The sequence below is a fragment of the Ischnura elegans genome, chromosome 5 (genome assembly GCF_921293095.1).
Source record: "Ischnura elegans chromosome 5, ioIscEleg1.1, whole genome shotgun sequence".
NCBI classification, from domain to species: Eukaryota; Metazoa; Arthropoda; class Insecta; order Odonata; family Coenagrionidae; genus Ischnura; species Ischnura elegans.
In genome coordinates, this window is record NC_060250.1 from 57,918,867 (window position 1) to 57,939,220 (window position 20,354).

The 20,354-nt window shown below is 41.1% G+C and overlaps 1 protein-coding gene across 7 annotated transcripts in view; it reads right to left on the reverse strand.

The window, feature by feature from the left end:
• The window catches only part of LOC124158935 (broad-complex core protein-like), a 351,886-nt gene that overhangs the window by 41,260 nt on the left and 290,272 nt on the right, over nt 1–20,354 (reverse strand). The window contains exon 1 of one of the 7 annotated variants that reach the window (XM_046534366.1): nt 220–355. The exons of the other annotated variants lie outside the window; for them this stretch is intronic. The gene's annotated coding sequence lies outside the window, so the exon portion shown is untranslated. Of the gene's footprint in view, nt 1–219; nt 356–20,354 lie in introns of those variants that run through there. 7 annotated transcript variants of the gene reach the window in all.

Consider the following 20,354-nt stretch of genomic DNA (forward strand, 5'->3'; position numbering starts at 1 on the left):
TCTTTCTGTTTCCTCGGGAGACAGAAGCGATCAGGGGGATATACACTAAAAACTCCCGCGCCAAACATTTTCTGTTTGTTTGTATGCAAGTAAATGTGTTTGTGTGTATCTCCTGAAAGGGGTTGCTGCAGCGGAAAAAAAAACCGACGAACTTTCTTCACGTGGACGCGAGAATGTCTCGCGGGGAAAGTGAAGGAAGGGGCGTGCGAAGGGACTCACCTTGTCCGAGAGAAGAAATTGCCCGAAAGCGGGAGCGGAGGCAGCGTCTTTCACCTCCAGCTCTTCCTAATGATAATACGAACGCATCTCGCAACAAACCATCCAACTCCGCGGCCGCCCGCGAAAAAATAAAACTCCTTCTTCCCTTTTCTCTCTCTCCTTCTCTCTTTCTCTCCACACCCCTCCTCCTTCACCTACCCCTTCTTTTTTCCCTCTCCCTTCTTCCTCCACGCCCCTCCCTGGTGTGTCCCCCCACTCCTATGCCTAGCCCCCCCTTCCCCCTTTTGTTCTGTGGCAGCAAGCACAGACACAGAACAAGTTATATTTTTTTTATCGAACGTCGCAAGTCAAACGTACCCAGTTCTTTCCCCTACCTTCCCCTCCGCCTCTCTTTACCCCCACCCTTCCTTCTCTCCCACCCCTCCCCCCTCCACAATCCCGAACAACACTTCTCTTAGCCCTCCTTCCCCTCCATACGCCAAAAAACCCTTCCACACTCCCCTTCCGTTACGCCCCCACCCTCTGCCATACTCCCCGCCGTACTCTTTAGCCCCCCCCCCCCTCGCCCCCTCTTCCCCTCCACCCATGAATCTCCCACTCCCTCTTCTTCTTGCAGTTCACCTCCCCTACAACCCCTTCATTTCCCCCCACCCTCACTATCTCTCTCGCCCCACGGACACTTCACACAGGGCCCCCTGACGAATCTTCGTGTCTCGACTTTTGTCTTAATTTGCATACGGATCCTCTCTCTCCCCCACCCACTCCGTCTCCCCCTCCTCCGCCCCCCGCTGCGTCCTAGGTGGGGGGACACTGAATAGGTGAGCGCTGCACGTTTCGACACCTTCGTCTATCCTGTGAACTAGGGGACCTTCCCCCGCTTCTACTCGAAGGGGAGGATGTTTATGAATACGAAGTGACGTGAGGGCACGACCGTCTGCTCTTGAGGAGTGAAAACACAGCATCGCGAAAATTTCGTCGTGTTTTGGCAACAATGAAGACATTTCCTTCCATAGAAAGAGTGTCCGAGTGCACTCAGAAATAGAGAGATACTAGGACGTAATCAATAGAGAATAAGGAAATATAAACCTTCATGCCGTTCAGGCGTCAGGTATAAAAATGCCTAATTTTGTTAATGTTTCTGAGAGACCGGTGTCAACTAATAATCCAAGCGAAAGCTTAAATTTGATGCATTCCGAAATGTATATATTTTTGGATCAAGCATAGATAAATAACAGATACATCCCTTCGAGTGGACTAAATTTATGTATATAGCCATAACATTGCAGATTTGTTAGATATCAAATATGAGCACGTAGACACAATATTTGAGGTATCCATAAAATGATGCAGTTTCATAATGGCACTAAAAATAAAATAAAAATGTATCCACTAAGTCGAATTTTTCATTTCATTGGTGTAAAGAAAGGGATTTTAGAGGGAAATGGCATGGGTAATTTTAGATAAAAAGCTATGGAATTCTTAAGAAGCCAAAATCATGTTCCTTTAAATTAGTGTGCGGTGATGATGCCAAATAAATACTTGTCACCCATGATTGCGATGAGAATGGAAAAAAAAAATTGCCACTCATTTTTTTAATAACTCACAAAGTATGGTAATCCTGACCAGCGACCCAAAAAATAAAGTTTATTCTCGGTAGCATAAGATGCGTAGTGCCATACTTCCAGAAAACGTAGAAATATTAGGATCAAATTAATGCTCTTCAGGAAATACTAAAAAATTGGCAGGGGGAAGGTGGCACAAAAATGACGCAACGATTAAATTTTTTTTGCGCATTATGCAACGAAAGAAATTCGTACTCTCACTCTCATCCTAAACTTATTCCCAATACCTTCAACAAAAGCGATAATATCCACGATAACGTTTCATTATCATTGCTATTGAAATATTCTACCGGATAAGGTAGGTTTACATGGAGTATTTTGCCAATCAACCCGGCCTGTCTTCCCTCCCAACTTTGACTTCTCTCTTCAATTCACAAAAAAGTATACTGAATTTTAAACTATCCATAATACCTACAGTCTTCCTTCCCCACTCTCGTCAACATAAAATTTTTCCTTCCAACACCATTTTTAATATCCCCTCCCCTATCTGTACTAAGTTGATAAAATTTAATACTAATGGTAAACACAAATAGGGGATTCAAAGCGTGAATGAAAAATACGTGTGAGGAAACACATTCTACTCAGAATTAGCTCGCCACCTTTGCCTCGGATTATTATTTAAGTATTCTACCGATTAAGGTAGGTTAGCGTTGAGTATTTAAATAGTATTTTGGCAGTATATCCTCCCATCATGGAATTCCAAAAATCAATTCAAAATAAGGCCTACTCCCTTTCATTCCATCTAAATATCCTATTCTCTTCCTCGTTTATCCAACATTCTGCCCTCTAACACTGTTTTCAACATCCCCTTCCCGCTCAGTACACTACTATACCTTCTGTTTCCTCAGTATCTCATCTAGAAGCTGCCTGAAGATAAAAATACTGTTTCTTCATCATTTAACCAATATTCTACCCTCTAACACTGCTTTCAACACCCCCTCCCTGCTCAATATACTACCATAACTTCTGTTTCCTCAGTATCTCATCTAGAATCAGCCTGAAGATAAAAATACTGTTTCATTCTCATTTAACCAATATTCAACCTTCTAAAACTGTTTTCAACATCCCCTCCCTGCTCAATATACTACCATAACTTCTGTTTCCTCAGTATCTCATCTAGAATCAGCCTGAAGATAAAAATACTGTTTCTTCATCATTTAACCAATATTCTACCCTCTAACACTGCTTTCAACACCCCCTCCCTGCTCAATATACTACCATAACTTCTGTTTCCTCAGTATCTCATCTAGAATCAGCCTGAAGATAAAAATACTGTTTCTTCATCATTTAACCAATATTCTACCCTCTAAAACTGTTTTCAACATCCCCTCCATGCTCAATATACTACCATACTTTCCGTCTCCGCATCACGTCTAGAAGTTGCCTTAATGAGAAAATATAGTTTCTTAAATAAATAATAGGAAATATTTGTGGGGATATAATGTGGGAATAAGTGTAGGGAGGAAACGGACCCTCACTCATCTCCGCCGTGTTCCCGCGTCACCTTCGCCGCTCGCAGGGAAAATATAAAATAAAAAAATAAAACGAAACGAACCCTCTCTCTTCTCTACTTCAATTCTTCCCTCCTCGCTATCCCTCACACACCTACCTACCTTCCTCCCACTGCAAACTACCGCCCTCGTCTCTCCTTCTTCTTTTCCATCGCTGCTTTTAACCCCTTCCTTCTTCTTCACCATACCCTCCCCTCGTCTGGCCTCCCTCTCTCTTCTTCTCCTTATTATATTCGCGCTTTTTTCCGCCATGGCTACACAACTCCCCCCCTATATATCCCTCCACTAACATCCCCTCCACACTCCCATGCACGAGAGGGAGAGAAAAAAAGAGGGGGAAAAAATAAAAAAATATATATAATCCTCCCTTCCACATCGCCCCTCCAAAAAACTCCCCGCGCACTCTCTCTCTACGAGGGCATAGCGGTGGGAAGGGAGGGGAAGTTGGTTTCGGGAGGGAGGTGGGGGAATGGAGGGGAGGGGACGAACTCTCGCTTACATGCCTTACGAAGGGCGGCCCACACATTTCTCCCCCCTCCCCTATTTTCCTCCCTCCCCTCCCTCCAGTCCGCACATGCATGCGAGTACCCCTCCCTTACCCTCCCTCACTTGCACACCCCCCCCTCCTCCTTAGCCGTGCGATCTTTCGGCTACCCCCTCTATCCCCCCCTCCTCTCCCTTGCGCTGCGTCCTAAAACTCAGTTTCCCCTCCCCCTCCCCTACACCCACCCCTCCCTCCATTCACCCATCCCACGCCCGCCAATCTTTCCCTCTACGATTCCCACTCCTCTCTGTTAAGCAGAACCTCACACACACATTCTCCCTCATAGGAGGAGGCTATATATATATATATTTTTTTTTTTTTCGTTATGGGCGATGGTGTGAGGGGGTTTTGAGGGAGGGTTTCTAGTGGGTGTGGGGGGGGGGTAGTGGGAAGATCTCCCCCTTACCCTATCTCCCCCTCCTCCCTCTCCCTCTAAGACTACTTCGATTCCCTCCTTCTCCTCCTTCTTTCGGACCTCTCATTGCTCGCTAGGTCCCTTCCCCTCATTCCTTCCTTCCTTCCCCTATTCTCCTCCGCCCCAGCTCCTTGCAAGCCCTCTCTTGCGACTCACCTGACCTGTTGGGGCAGTTTTAAAAAGCCCGTTTCTTTTTTCATTTTTTTTCTCTCCTCAAGATTTTTTAAATTTTTATTTCTCGAATTTATTATTTTTTTTCGGCAAATGGGAGAGTTTTGAGCTGGCCCGGGTTCTCTTGCCGCTTACTCTTTTCTCTCTCAAGCTTTCTTCATAGGAGCCCAACTAGGGCGTGCAAGGGTTCGTTTTTATAAATGCCGCACTAACTCTTCTATTCTGTATCGTGGATATTTCCGTTTCCTGAAATATTTTTATTCTCCGTCACCCCACGGAGAAAGGTTTAGGGGTGGAAAAACTTAACCACGATAAAATTTACACAACAAACGCTAATTTCCACACTAAATGTATTACTCATTATATTAGAGTTTGAAAATTACCATTTGTTGTTCATATTTTACAAAGAATACATAGGCGGGTCGTGACCCCCCCCCCAGACGCTTACAAAATAGACTAGATTTTTAATTCGGCCCAGTTATCATTACTTTCGTTTTGTTTTGTGCTATGGAGTATGGAGATGATGAGTGTATTTCGTGCAGTAATTGCGTGTTGTTTTTAATCTCAAATATGAGAAGAACGTTTGCCTTTCAGACCCCTGTGCCCCCCCAGAAAAATCCTGGTTCCGCCCTTGTAAGGATATATCGCATTTCCACCGTGTCAAGCCTGAAACAATTTCATACGGAAAAACTTAAAAATGAGATGACTACAAGAATTATTCCTAGCATGCGAGAGAGACTTTTAACGGTGATAAGGAGTGCGCTGAATTTCAATTCGAAATGTCCAACAAAAGTTAAAAATTCTCTCTCACATCCTGGCATTCCACCCACACGGACAGTTGGGGGCTCGAACATTTCCATGAGAAGTTTGTATGTACTGGGACCAGGGCCGGTTTTTTCTACAGGCTAACTAGGTTTCAGCCTATTATCTCAAGATCACGAGGGGCCTAAATTCAAGTTATTAACAAAATTAATTAGCATTTTTTTTAAAGGTTAATACCAATCACAACATGTTTCATTTAACATGTTTATGCATATCACAATAATGATGTATTTTTCTATATCTTATATAATTTACAAACTGAAATATGGGAGGTGAAAGGGACTCATAAGTGGAATAGCCTAGAGCCTCTTTTCATCTAAATCCGGCCCAGACTAGTCCAAGTAGCTCTGCTTGATGTCGCTCTAGCGCTAAAGGGATTGATTGATAAGGAAAAGCATTTATTAGTATCAGGAGCGCAGGAAGATTTTAGATCGCAGAAAGGGGAAAAAAAGGGGAATCAACTGAAATGATGAGATTCTTCACTCCATCTACATTTCCATTTTTGCTTTACTGGGTAAGGGTGGTATGCTGATCAGTTGCGTCCTAAAAGAGCGCAATCCAGAATAAAAATATTCTTGAAATTATTCCATCACTTTTTTATACTTGTAAATACATAGGTATTTCCGTCGCACGCCACACTGTCCTAATAATGCTATTTTTGTCTACGAATAATATCATCAGGAAAACGTAAAGTTTCTTTCCTCGTTGCAAAGTTAATGCCTATTTCATCCACTAGGAGATTAATGGGAGATTACATGGCGATATTTTCTTCATAATGATTGGGATTACGCAAGAGTAAATACGTATAGATGAGCGTTGAAGGTGGCTTCGGAGTAACCAAAAGACAGGAAAAATATTGAAACCCCAACTCCAGCATTATAATGGGATAACTAAGAGTTTGCAAATGAATAAATTGTAAATGGATTTAGTTAAAATTCTCATACTCTTCCTTATTTATGAGATTAAAAATTTATGCAAATAAAATTTACAACCGAAATTTATAATGAGAATACAAACTCTACCATCGAGAACAGCAAATTAGAGCCAAGGCACATCTCTCATTTTACCATTACAATCTTGGTGTTATGCACAAGAGCCGAAAATCACTATTCCTCACAGTCACTCTTAGGGGATAACAAGTGCATTAGTAAGGTGCACAGGGAGAGGGAGTATCGGTTAGTATCATACACAAAAATGATCAAGGAAAACATGACTAGTCGATTTAACTCACTTTGTACACTAATTGTCTATTTTCCAGGCACCGAAAAAGTACTGCTTGAGCCTATTGGGTTCTCTTCTCACTCTACCCACCAAGGAAAATAATAATTATGATATAAGTAAAATAATTACGGAAAAACGTTTGTATGGTCCACATTATTTCATCATTGCCCAACCTAGGCTTTGACAATTTCAAGGTGACCTTGAAAATACCGAAGTTATCGAAACCTAGGTAGGCTAATGGTAAACTATTGAGGACCATAAAAACGATTTCCAGCTATGTTATCTTATTCACGGTTCCACAAAATAACGCCACCTACTCTTAAGTTGGTTAATGACGTAAGTGTAAAATAAATAAATAAATACATAACAAGTGTCGAAACCACGGTCGGTGACAAATTTTCTGTGTGAAACGGACAAAGTGAATTTCATTTTCCTCCATTGTGGTTCCACTAATTAACCTAATGGATTAAGGCGATACTTCGTGAAATTTAAACATGTTAAAAGAAAATTATTTCTACTTTCCATACAGCTTTTTAACTACCCCGATCTTTTTCAACAACAATGCTATTTTCAAGGCTGGAGAGCCAACAAAGTTAAGCAAAAAACACTCCATCATTATCGTCATATGTCAACAATCCTATGATTGGTTTGACACAGCTTCCCATTCCGCTCTCCTACCCGCTAGATTTTTGTAAGAACAAATAGGTATTAGGGTGGTTTCCTATTATTTTTTATTGCCCAAATCGAAAGATTATTACTCCTGGAGCACGTATTTCACGGATTTAGATTTTTAAATGACGATATCTATTTTTCGCGATTCAATGAAAAGTGAAAATTTTCAATCGCGCGAAAACGCGAAGGGTAAGTATGAATGCCGGGAAATCTCTCCGTGTGACGTATTTCTCGTTCCCGCTGCCGCCCTGCGAGGTGACCTTGAGGGAGGCTTGAGCGCTGATACGACGCAGGCTGCTAGCGGGTAGCTGAGTACCCTGCTAGCTGGTAGCGCTTGGCTTAAATAAGGATTATTAATACCTTATCAAACGAAGAAAACTTTCCGACCTTTGCCAGTTTTAATAAGTGATTATTAAGACATGTTTCCCTGAGCTCCGCGCCTCATGCATGCATTGGTAATCTCAGACGATGTATAACTCCTATATACTCGTATAGAAACTAGGTCCCTGTGACGTCACGTGGAGTGGCATCGCGTGGGCGCCAATCTCGCCGTTTTCAAATGAGGATAAAAATGGACCATTGCCATTCGTCTAAACTGGGATTTCTAAAACGAAATAATTTGTATGTTATGAGTACACTAATGGTGGGTAACGAATCGCAATCAATGCCTTTCGTTTTCTTTGATGAAGGAAACTACCCTATTGTAAAATAAGTAATAAAAAAAACCAAATAAGCTCCCAGCTGAAGAAATTTTGGCGGATAAATTTTCCCCTCAAATACACTCACAGAAACTCCAACTTACCTCTTATCTTTCCCGCTTGCTCTCCGTGGGGTCCGTTGGAGAACTGCACCGCGTAGCGAGGGGGTTAAAAAAAATGGTATGCAGTAGCGTCGGCGGAAAGTCGAATAATGGTCAGTGGAAGAACAGGAAAAAAAACAGCCCCCCAGATTGGACCTGGGCCGATTACTCTTCTAAACCTTCCCGTGCCGAAATACCTCTGCAGGAAGCTAGTCCCTACGTCTCCCTCTGAGACCCTGGGAGTTTTTTTTTACCCCCATCGTGTCCGCGATGAAAAAAGGCGCGAGTACACGACTTTTTTTCCCCCCTCACTCACCCCTTTTTCCCCCCCACGAAAACTAGCCCTCACCGCCGAATATCTAGTCCGTCACCCGCGGGGTCCGTTGGGGATGCGTTTTGTGCCATGAGGGGGGGAGGGGGGGTGAAAAAAAGCGTCAGCCGGGGGAGAAAAGTTGCATGGGGAGAATTGAGTGATGGTCAGTGGCGGCAATGAAAAAAAAAACGGTCCACTGGACCAACGCTACCCGATAAAATACGCACATGATAATTTCCGATTCTATTCTCAAGTTCTAAAATATAAATGCGGTCCAAATCTGTATATTTCACTTACCGCACCCACAAGAAGAGTTTTGCTTTTAAGACCTACCGTCTTCCTGGGCGAAGAAGTCTCGAATATTTACATTTTTTCCAGGGCGTCATAAGCTTTTACATATTGAGAGGTCTGGGGGTTATGAAAAAAATACTCTCTTAATCTCTCTCTTATCAAATACTTAAATATTAGTGCAGTTCAAATCGGTATATTTCACTCACCACACCCACAAGAAGAGTTTTTTTTAAGACACACCATATCGAAAAATCTCGAATATAGTAGTACATTTCATTCGGCTATTATTAATTCAAAACAATAATTCAATCCAAATTGGTCTATCTCATTCACCACACCTCCGAGAGGAGTTTCTTTTTAAGACATACCATCTCCCTTGGCGAAAAAGCCTCCAATATTTACATTTTTATCGGCATCATCAGCTATTATTAGTAGTAGGTATAATAAAGAGAAGAGGCAATAAAAAAATTCCTCAAAACAGTTTTTACGCGTTTAAGTGATGAAAGGAGATGTGAACACATTGATCTAAATTTAACTTAAACTTTTACTGAAGTTATTCAGTGTATGAAAATTGACCAACACTGATATTGAAGCCAAATACTGGGTGGCGGATGTCCCCTTTGTCATCTCGGCGATGACGACTTTGTATTTTTTTTGCATAACCTTGGAGCTTGTATCTCGCCCGCGGCCCACGAGAACCGCTAGCTGAGGCAAAATATAATTGCGGCGGAAGGAAATTGGTACAGTTTCGCCTGTCTCTTAATTTACCATCCTCTAAGGATATTTGACTTTTTCAAGTATCAGTTCTCTAATAATAAAATCCTCAACTGATATTACTCTATTTGGATTCCCAAACAGCTAGCTCGTTATCTACGGGATCCGCTGTCTCTTGTAATATAGAAGTCCAGTATTAATATAGAAACGCAATCTACACCGTTATATTCATCTATAACACCTCCAAAGAGAATGTTTTCGTATATGTTCCAGTTCCCCTGGAAAAATCAAAATTTCAAAAACGCACACTTTTTGGATGCACAGCAAGTATGTTTTCTGTTGAAAAGAGGACCGATGACTGTGGCATAAAATCAACGAAGGAGGAAGTTGCATTGGAAGAAATGTATAATAGTCAGAGATATTTTTGAATATACACAATGTAAAAAAAATGAATCGCTAGTATCTAGTACGTTGCAGACGGGACCATATGACTGTGTGTTAAACAGTAGCTGTGATAGGAGGAAAGTGCACTGGTAGAATTTGAATAATATTCACTTGTGAAACTGGAAAAAATCGGGATAAACGCTAGCTGATAAAATGCGCGTCTAAAATATTTAGGCAGACCACATTGTAAAGACTCTTCATTTTCCACGCTCCGAGAAAAGTTGTATTTCACACACACCAGTTTCCTATGAAAAAAAATCTCATGGGCACGCTACGTACGTTTTTTTGAATTCCCACACAACTACTCCGTCACCCTCGGGGTCTCCCAGCTGCGGAAAAAAACGAGAAGGGGAAGGGGTAAGGTGCATCGGGAATACTCTTAAGTGGTGAAACGAGAAAAAAAAAACCAGCATATCAAACGCAACTCTTCATCCACGAGAGTCGGATCTTGAACTAAAATGCTAACTCTGACAAAATATAGCACATTGGCCTACCTACTCATTTTCCAAGCTCCAAGGAAAGTTGTATTTCCCATATATACAAGTTCCCTAGGCGAAAAAAAATATCCAAGCACACACGGCTTTTTTCAATTCCCTTACAGCCAGTTGGTCACCCACGGGGTCTGCCGGCTGCGGTGAAAAAAATGCGCTGGAATGGGCAAGGTGCATTGGATGAGTAGAAGAATGGTCAGTAGTAGAACAGGAAAAAAACGGCCCCCAAGATCAACACCATGGTCGCAGGCAGAACTGGATAAAAAAACGTTCCGAAGGATGGACCCCAGCAGGCGAGGCCCACCCCTTTTTCTAAGCCTCTTTTCGCCTGTGATGAAATAGTCCCGCTGGACCTCACCGAGCTATCACCGCACCATTTCATACCAGAACAGTGTTGTGAACATCTGCAAGGATTAATACTATGATGAAATTGTCGTCAAGTTAAGACTTATTTGTCTCAACATGAAGCAATCACCTAGTCCTTCACCCACAGTTGAAGATGACTTTTCTATGACGCAGAGATGGAAAAAATAGCGGAAGAGGGAAGAGATCATGAGGGAAATTGCAGAATGGGAAGCCAAAATAAGGGAAAATAGAGTGGACCTTGAATAAATGTCTTATTTTATCGACATCGTGCAATTTGTTATGAAGGTAAAAATCTCCTTATTACAAAATAATGGGAGTACTCATATCAACTTCAATCCCAACTCTGAAAGTAGGTATTTCGCAACTTTTAATATTTTCCAACAAAATTAACGTAAATACTGCAGCTATATTCTTCATGGAAAATTTATAAGCAGTGTCGGCAGGGCGAAACTATCAAAGCGGTATTATGGCTATCAACCATGGAGTCCGTTGTTAATGCGTTCTGTCACAAAAGGGGATATAAAAGAGAGCGTCCGATATTGAGACTATGGGACATGAGAAGAATAGGGCAATCCTCATAGTCAGATCAGGAAATAAAATCGTCCCCTTGATCACTAGGTGGCGATAGAATTCTAGCCTTTTTCAGAGTTTTTGCTTTTAAAATTATCCCAACGTATTCTAAAATGGTGCTGCTGGACGAAATGGGACTCCCATTCTACGAAAAAGAGAGATTATTAAGCTTTAGGTATGAATGTATTATCTCCAACCATACCGAGAAAAATATATCAATAAGACACAAAGTAGGTGGTTTTCGGCATAAATAAAATAAAATCTCCAATAAAAATTCGTCATGGATACGCTGTTGATTTTTCCCACTGAAAAGCTAGGAGAAATCAATCATAAAACCCGCGGGATCGGTTTGAGATGCCAATTTTATAATGATGGATAAAAAAAAGCCGGTAGGGATATGATGCTTGGGAAGAGATGGAAAATAGTCAGTGGTGCAGCAGGAAAAAAAATCGGTCCCCAGAGTGAGAACTAGCCAATCAAACCAATGCCATCTGCATCTAAACTCTCTTCCATAGCGACCAAAATAACACCTGCAGGCTGCTACTAATGCCCACTTCTTTTAGAAATAGTGTTTTGGCGTACCAATTCGAGAACCTTAATGTGCTACGGTACGCTCCTGGTCCAGTTATGAGGAAGTTTTTTTTCCACATGCATCAATGTCCTATGGAAAAAATTTCACGGATTCAAAACAAGCTTTTTTGCCTAACCGAAAAACTAGTTCCTAGACCGTCACCCACGGGGTTAGTTTGGGGATGCGTCCACTATTATGAGCGGGGATAGGTTTAAAAAAAAAACGTCCGCAGCTGGGGGATAGTGCGCGGATAGGGTTGAGAAATGGTCAGTGGTAGAACAGGAAAAAAAACGGTCCCCAAGATGACCACCAGCCGATCAAGCCAATGTCTCCTCCTCCTCTTCCGAGCCAGAACAACACCACAACTAAGTCTGTTTATGTCCTCCCCTCCCGCTGCGACCAGGAGGAAGTTTTTTTCACAGGCATTAATTGCTCAAGATTGCCTAAGAAAAAAATTTCACGGATACACAGCACCCTTTTTTACCACGCCGAAAAACTAGTTTCTAGTCCGTCACCCGCGGGGTCCGTTGGCGATGCTTTATCTATTACGAGTGAGGGGATAGGGTTAAAAAAAAGTCGGTGCATGGGCAGACTTGAATGGTGGTCAGGGGTAGAACAGGAAAAAAAAAGATCCGCGGGAATTATCGCCGGCTGTTCCCACTCGAGCAATCTTCTACGCTTCTCTCCTTCGGCGCTGTGACAGCACTATTGGATCACATAAGGTTTTTTTACATCTCCAAACCCACCTCCATGGGAAATCTATTTTTAAATACATTCATTTCAAACAAAGACTGCCATGAATGCACAAGTTTCTCGCTGCCTCGACGCAGAGAGACAGTGCCTAGTCCGTTGGGGTCCATTGGCTATGCGTTATACACTCTGTGAGACGAAAAAAAAAAGTTGCAAGTGGAGAGAGAAGACGGGAACAATGATTACTGGTCAGCGACAGGAAGAAAAAAAGAAAAACGCTTCCAGGTATCAACACAATCTCCTTGATCTAACGTCTTTAAATCTCATCCACTTTCCTATTAACCGGTGATATGCTATCGCTCCTGCTTAAATAGTTCTTGGATCTCATAGATTAAGACCTCAATATATCCACTCCGACATAGTATTTTGGATTAATTTGTTTTCAAGTTAAAATTTACCCAGAAAATGTTTTCTCAATGTAAAGCTAACATTAATTTATCCCTTTATCATAGCGAGAGATTGTTTATTCTTTCATTACTTCTATACTAATATATTGTGAATGATAATAAGTTTGAATGAAGTGCTAGTATCAAATACGCCACCAAGGGGATACATTGCCACAAGAGGCTAATACTATCCCACACTTTTCTTTTACGCTGATGTGATATTGTACCTGGAAAAAATTGTGCTAATTATGATACCAGACTACAAACAAGGAGAGATTATTCTATCAATGCATCATTATTTTAGAGTTTTACCGCGCGTACACCCAATGCGTTAGTATCTTGAACGCCTAAAATGGAATCCGTTGACTATGATCTAACACAGTGACAACTATTAAGAACAGCGGCAGATGCAGAGAATTGAGAACGCGTTAAAGTCCATAATTACCGGTAATAAAACAGGATTAAAAAGTACTACTACTAAATACATCACAGCACAAACAAGAAAATACCTGAAATTTAAATTATTTTTCTGCTAAATCGGAGGACATTTTTCCTCAACGCCAACCTAACAGCTAGCCAATCACGCGTTCCGTGAGTAATGCATTCTATACATTGAGAGAGATAGCATATCTTGCACGGGTTAGGTCTAAAAGAGAGTATAAAGAATAGTTCGTGACGGACAAGTTCACAAAATGCTACAGGGTAGAACACCACTGCTTTCTTCTCCCATATTTATCTTCTCTCATGATTAAGTAGTCCTTGATCTCACTGGTTTATATCAGCACTCTGAGATAGTATTTTATTTTAATTTATTCTCCAGTAAAAAGTTATCCAGATATTTTTTTTCTTTATGCAAGTCTAACATTCATTTCGTCACCCTCCGGACATCCAACATAATGACAACAGTAAAAAAAAAAGCGTTGGAGTGCGGAAATGAGCGGTGAATAAGGGTCACTGGGGTAAGGGAACGAAACGGATTCCCATGATTTCAACACCTTTCGATCAAATTGACATATTAGTTATCTAATACATCATTCGGTACCAAAATATCGCCGCTGTCTACGATAAATCCTCTCCCATCACAACCCACAGCAGTTTTTTTTCTGCACGCATCAAAATCAAGTTGAAAAAATCCCACGTCAACTACTGGACACTTTTTTTGCCCCACCACAAGGCTTATATAGCACTCATTTTCCAGTTTCTATCCAGTTCAGCGCGGGGTGGTCCGCCGGTGCACTGCTGGGCGAGGGGAGAGGGCTATTTTTTGTCAAAGCGGCAGAGGTACAGGGGGAGGATAAGTATACGCGGTGGAACAGGAATAAAAAATGAGTCCCACCAAACACCGGATCAACTCCTCTAGCCGATCATTCTTCTACGCCTCTCGTGTCCTCCGACGAAATAGCGCGACTGGACGCATGATGTTAACCCTTTCTCTCTCTCTCTCCCCCAGCCTCCGTTCACTACCGTCTCGAAAGTTTTTTGCATCCGCTTTTTTCGTTCGGCCCACCCCTCCCCTGCCGACCAAACATTAGTCGCATCATGCATGCATAAACTCCACCTATCGTGTGTGTGGCGTAAGGATTGGGAAAGTTTTTTTTTTAATTTTTTATTCGCCGACGAGATGGTAGATGTTAGTGTGTGTGAACTCTTTCTCGAAGGGAGAGGATGACCCGAAGGAAAAAATAAACGGTCGAGGAAGAAGTAGGTCGGGGTTGGGACAGATTCGCTTCCTTCTCCTTAAGGACGCATACCTCCGGCTCGGCCGATTTTTTGTCGGTGCCCTATAGTAGTTTAACCCATTCTAACCCAGAGATGCTTCATGTAAAAATTTCAAGACTTTTCATTAAAAAAAAATGAAAATTTTCTACTCAATCAAAATTATTGTACATATTTCACCATTAAAATTTACAGCACAAAAGAACACGTAGGTTAAATCTTTCCTTATTGGAGTTGAAACTTTATACATTTTTTATGCTACTTAGAAGCAACATTGGTTTATAATGGGTTAAAAATAATTCTATCATCTTAATATTTTCATGGTACAACAATTAGACCCTGGTTAACATTTTACTCTATCTAACATTTGAAATAAATGACCCCATAAAATTTCTCGGATGCAAAATTATTATAATATAAGAAAAATTGTTCACGAAAGCCTACTCTACTAACGGAAAATAATTTTCAGGTCATAATATTAAATGAGTATTGTGTCACAAAAATAGTCAAAATAAGACCGGGCGAGAGAGAGGTATGCCCAATTTTAAGGAGGTAGGACCGCGACTGCGGGATTCAAAAGAAATACTTTCCGTGGATATTATTACCATGTAATTGATCGGATAGGATTAGAGCAATTTTCACTGCTATTACTATTTTCGCTTTTATGGCACAAGTTGGGACTTATGGCACAAGTTGGGTACATTTATTTTTTTAGCATTTACAAGAACGAGGATGAATATTTGCAGTCATTACGAGAAAGATTTTGTTTAACTGTTGATGCTGAAGGGAAGTAGACGTGAAACTAATATCCCTTTGCCGTTTTTCGAGATGTTTTCATGCATTTTTTTTCAACCTTTAAGAGGAGTATATAACATACGAACTGCTAAGAATGGCATTTTACCTTCGTATAAAAATTGTATAAAAATTACAGTGCCGATGAATATAAAACTAAAGTATAAAATAATAACACAAGAATTAGACAAAAGTATTTTCATTGGCGTTTCATCGAAAAAATATTGGAATGTTACAGTGGTAAAATCTGTACTCTTCATCTATTATGCATGCATATTGTGTTTGTACGAACATATAGAAACGATCTCTGCAGTTACTCTTCGAGTGCTACGTTTTTGACCGTTTCCCCTAAAAATATCTTCTGTTTTTGGAGACCCATTGGCGGTGTCAAACGACAAGTCCCGTCCGGCGACTCGCGTGGAGAAAAAATGAATTCAAAAGAGTAAAAAAAAAATGCCAGAATATAACTGAGAGGATGAAACGCTTTCGCCGAGTGCCGGAAATCTTCTGATTTTTGGACATTTTCGCACGTCAACAATTCTTTGCGGTTCTTTTTTCAACATCAGACCCTACAGGTGTTTTTTTTTGAAGCCACGGGTGTCGGTCACGAAGAGTGTTAAGTGGTGTTTTGGGGGTGCGGTTGACCTGAAAGATTAAAACGCTCATATAGAGGTAGAGTTTATTTTGCCTTGAAAATTTCTGAAGCGTCGTAGGTCCTTGCATAGTTGTTATTAGTAATTAGCTTTACTTTTTGTATGCAGCTCTAAAGTACGTACATGCACTGTAAATATATAGTCATGTATCACTACACGAGCTATATGCATCTTTCAGCAAAAGCGTAATGCAATATTATTGGATGATAGCCTTAAACAGATTCTCGTTCTAGGCTACCTAAAATTACTCTACATTGGTAAATGAAATGTAATTTATTGTATGGAGTAATAAGACTTCTTTTTATGTGTAAAGGCTATGCTTTCAAGTAACATTGGTACGTTTAAGCAAAGAAAATGGTAATTCAGGCCGACAAAATTGAATATATTCCTAGAGAATACATGAGTTAGGTATCTACGTGATATTGTCAAATATAACATGCGCAACTCTGGAGATGAAGGATTGGAAATTTGATTAGTATTTGACGATGAAATTTGAAATTTTTAATGCATGAAACACTTGATGCAGAGCAGGAATTCGATTTTTCAATATCGTCAGTATAATAGGATACTAACCTGGGATATTATTTATGATGACGAAACACTTTCTCTCGCAACTTTGACGCATTCATAATAAAATTTAAATAAAATAAAATCAACTATTAGAAATCATGTAATACTGAATATGACAATAGTTTTGGGCATTTGAAACGCGCCTTCTAATGTATGACATTAAAGGGCTAACCCAGGAGAGGGTGTTCGGCGGCTGTCCATAAAGATTGCAGCCATTAGGTTGCATAACAAAATACATTATTAGGCTAATATTAACGCATAGATTCCAAAAACATTTTTATGAAAGCGATATCTCTAATAGTTTCTAAGATACAGTCTGGGACGTGAAATAATACCAATTCTCGCATCTTTATGGTCCATGTGTCTCATGATATAAAAATACTAATTTTGTGAAAATCAAAGCACATCATGGGAGTTTTTTTCCACAGGATTGGTACACATAATGGATGAACCGAAAGTCTTGTTATAATTAACCTTCTCATTGATTTGTTATAAAATATCGAATTTCCACTTCGTAAACAGCATTTCAAGTGAAAGTTCTTAACAATGTGGAAACTAAAATATCTAAAATATATCACGGATAGAATTTAAAACTAGAATCCAATGGCCTATTCTGCAATAGACTTACAATAATACACCTTCTCATTTAATGTTGAGACAATTTCAAAAATTTGGGACATGTATGTCCCTTGGATCTTAAACTCCACCGCAGTTCTCCCCTACCAAATCTCAAAAAGAGGCGGGAAACCATTTATTTCGTCCGCCCGACCCAAAATAAGAACGCAAAGGAAGAGTAGAGGTGAAGGAGGAAAGGGAAGGGGGAAAAGGCGGGGGAGGGTCGATTGCCTCGTTTGCCGGAGGATCGGCTCCTCTCCGCGAAAATTCGCGGTCGGGAGAGTGGCGAGATGTGGAAGGGCACCGCCGAGGAACTGAGGGTCGCATCCTCGGGGAGGCGGTGGGGAGGGGGCGGGGAAGTGCCAAAGGAGCGGGGTGGAGAGAGCAAGAGGTGGATGGCAGGGAGTGCCAAGGTCGTTCCACGGCAAAACGGAAAAGAGGTTAGGAGCAAGGGCGTACTCAGGATCAGAATTAGGGGGGGGGGGGGGGCAAGCCATGGTCGTTCAAGTTAACATAACATTTTAGCATAGAAAAGGCTAATGAAATCAAAGTTTTAACAAAATCATGACAGCGATTTACAAGTCTTTAAAATTATTTGCTTGAAAAAATAATGATTTTTATTTTAGTTCCAATATCATTTTTCTTCAAAAGAAACTTTGTTCAAACCTTTCGCTATGAACTAAATTTATCTTCGCTTCTAGAGGGGGCAGGTGCCCCCACCTGCCCCCCGCTGGGTACGCTCATGGTTAAAAGTGTGCCAAATGTACTCTAGGACAGACATTCCAGTGCTCACATGGTATTCAAATAACCAGACAGTTTATCGAGTACCCATGTATTCGTCAGTCTTAGCAATTGCTAGTGAGACTACATTGGTGAGCGGGGAACTTTCCCTACTCAGACTAGCGTGGTTCATTCGTCGAAATGATCAAGGGCTTACGGGCACATTCAAATATCCACCTATCTCACCTTATCTAGACACCTTTATTTGTCGACTCGGTTGGGCACGGGTTATTCACCTATTCGGCCGGCTAATCGGTTACCCGTAAGAATACATTGGTGTTCGGGTAACAGCATGTGTATTCCAATACTCTTGGAATTACTCTTCCAATTTTCCTATACTCTTGTTCACCAACTCACTCTGCTTCACCCTGAAGGGTGGTTGGGTAAGTTAAAAATCCACAATTTTATACAGACTCTTAGATTGAAACCATTCTAAGCTGGCAAAAAATGTACATTAAGGCTGGAATATACTTTGAGTGTTTACAAAAACTGATATAATGCTCTTTAAAGCATAAGAATGAAAATAAAATTTTGGAACCTCACAACGCTAATTTTCGTGTTATTTATTAGCTTACTAAGGCTGTAACTGAAGTTAAATCACGTTAGTTGCACCGAAGTGGCGCAACGATTGGCTCGAATAGCTGAAAAAAGCATAAATTAAAAGGTATAGGGACCAAAGAATCCACATTCACTGTACCCATACTTTGAATTTTAACCTCGGTGAATGTCGTATATGGAGGCAACACGTTTTTCGAGAAACTTTCTTAAAGGAAATCTGTGGACTATACTGCACAAGATGTTTGCGGGTGACTCCGTCAAGTATTCACCGTGGTTAGTCCCTGAACACCTAAATTAAATTAAATGATGGATGTCTTAACATTGATAAACTTTCAAAATATTCGTATTGTTCCCATAGCTAAACAGTGCTAAAATCATGAAAACATGATGGCGCGAATTGAATTCGGAATTTCATGACGACCAGTGGCGTAGTTGGGAAAAGAATTGGGGCGTTACACACAAAAATTTGCCAACAGCTGCACATGTATTATACATCTGGCCGCGATTGAAATGTCAAACTGCAACTATTATATTAGTTCCAAGTTATGCCACGAGATAACTATGGACAAGTAAATAATAATTTCCGATTTTTCTTTCTGAAATCCATCACACAATTTACAGCAGGGCTATTTTTTTTACAGATTTTAAAAGGTAGTGTATTCGGTACGCTTATAACGAGTTTGGATTTTAGGGGGTACGCCGTACCGGCTCAACTACAGCACTGATGACGAGATAGACTCGTCATTTCATCTACTTGCTGTTTTTTTTGTGAGCGTGGCCGCAGTGGGACCTCCTTAGCGTTGGGGTTGTGGGACCGTACTGCGGGCGAGGAATGTTAAGAAAGCCATGCTCCCGCGGGGGGAGCCGGGCAATGCGTCAATCGCCTTATGCACACTCTCTTTTCCCTTCTTCTCTACTCACGCAATCTCCGAAGCCCCTTCTACCCCCCTTTACTTTTCCACATTACCCACCCACCCACCCACCCTTCCCCTTGCCCCGCAGCACGTTTTAAAGCCACATTATATTGAGGCTCAATGCGCCCTAATGCGCTTTTCGTGCCGTACCCACTCTGCCCAACTCACGTGCCCCGGGGAAGAGAGGGAAGAAATCCGTGGACGAGGATTGAAGGAAAGAGAAAGTATTTATTTTTTCTATTATTAAATTATTGAGTTTTTACGTTTTCCTCTGCGGTGCAATCACGTGACGCGCCGGATAAAGCCTTGATCTGTGCGACAGTGAATGAAGGTGCAACGAATTTTGTGCCGATTTATTATTAAACGAAATAAAGTTGCGAATTTCAAGCATTTCATTTCAAAAGACGGGTTTCGTCGCGACGATATCACCTTGTCGCGGTACGGCATCATCATGTCGCCCCGTGACCAAACCGGTCATGTGAAATTCAATATTTGAAATTTAATAAGTTATTTTATAAGAAGCAATTTCACCGAGTATCGCCTGAAATTATTGCTTATTAGATATCGGGAGGCCAAACGTTTACATCGAGTTTTTAGGTCTTCATTTATGAGTACTGCGGGAAAAAGTGACTTTGTGGGAAAACACGCGCATGGATGCAAAAGATATAAACAACAAAATACGAAATTCGCTGCGAAAATAATAGTTTGACTTGACCGATATTAGAACCTGAATCTCCTTATATCGGTCAGGTGTGCGCTGTAAAATATACGCTTGGACGCCGTGTCGAATTCCGGCAAAGAAAAATAATTTTTCCTCAGCGCTTTTTCTTTCGGTTCGAATTTTATTTTAAACGTGCACACGAG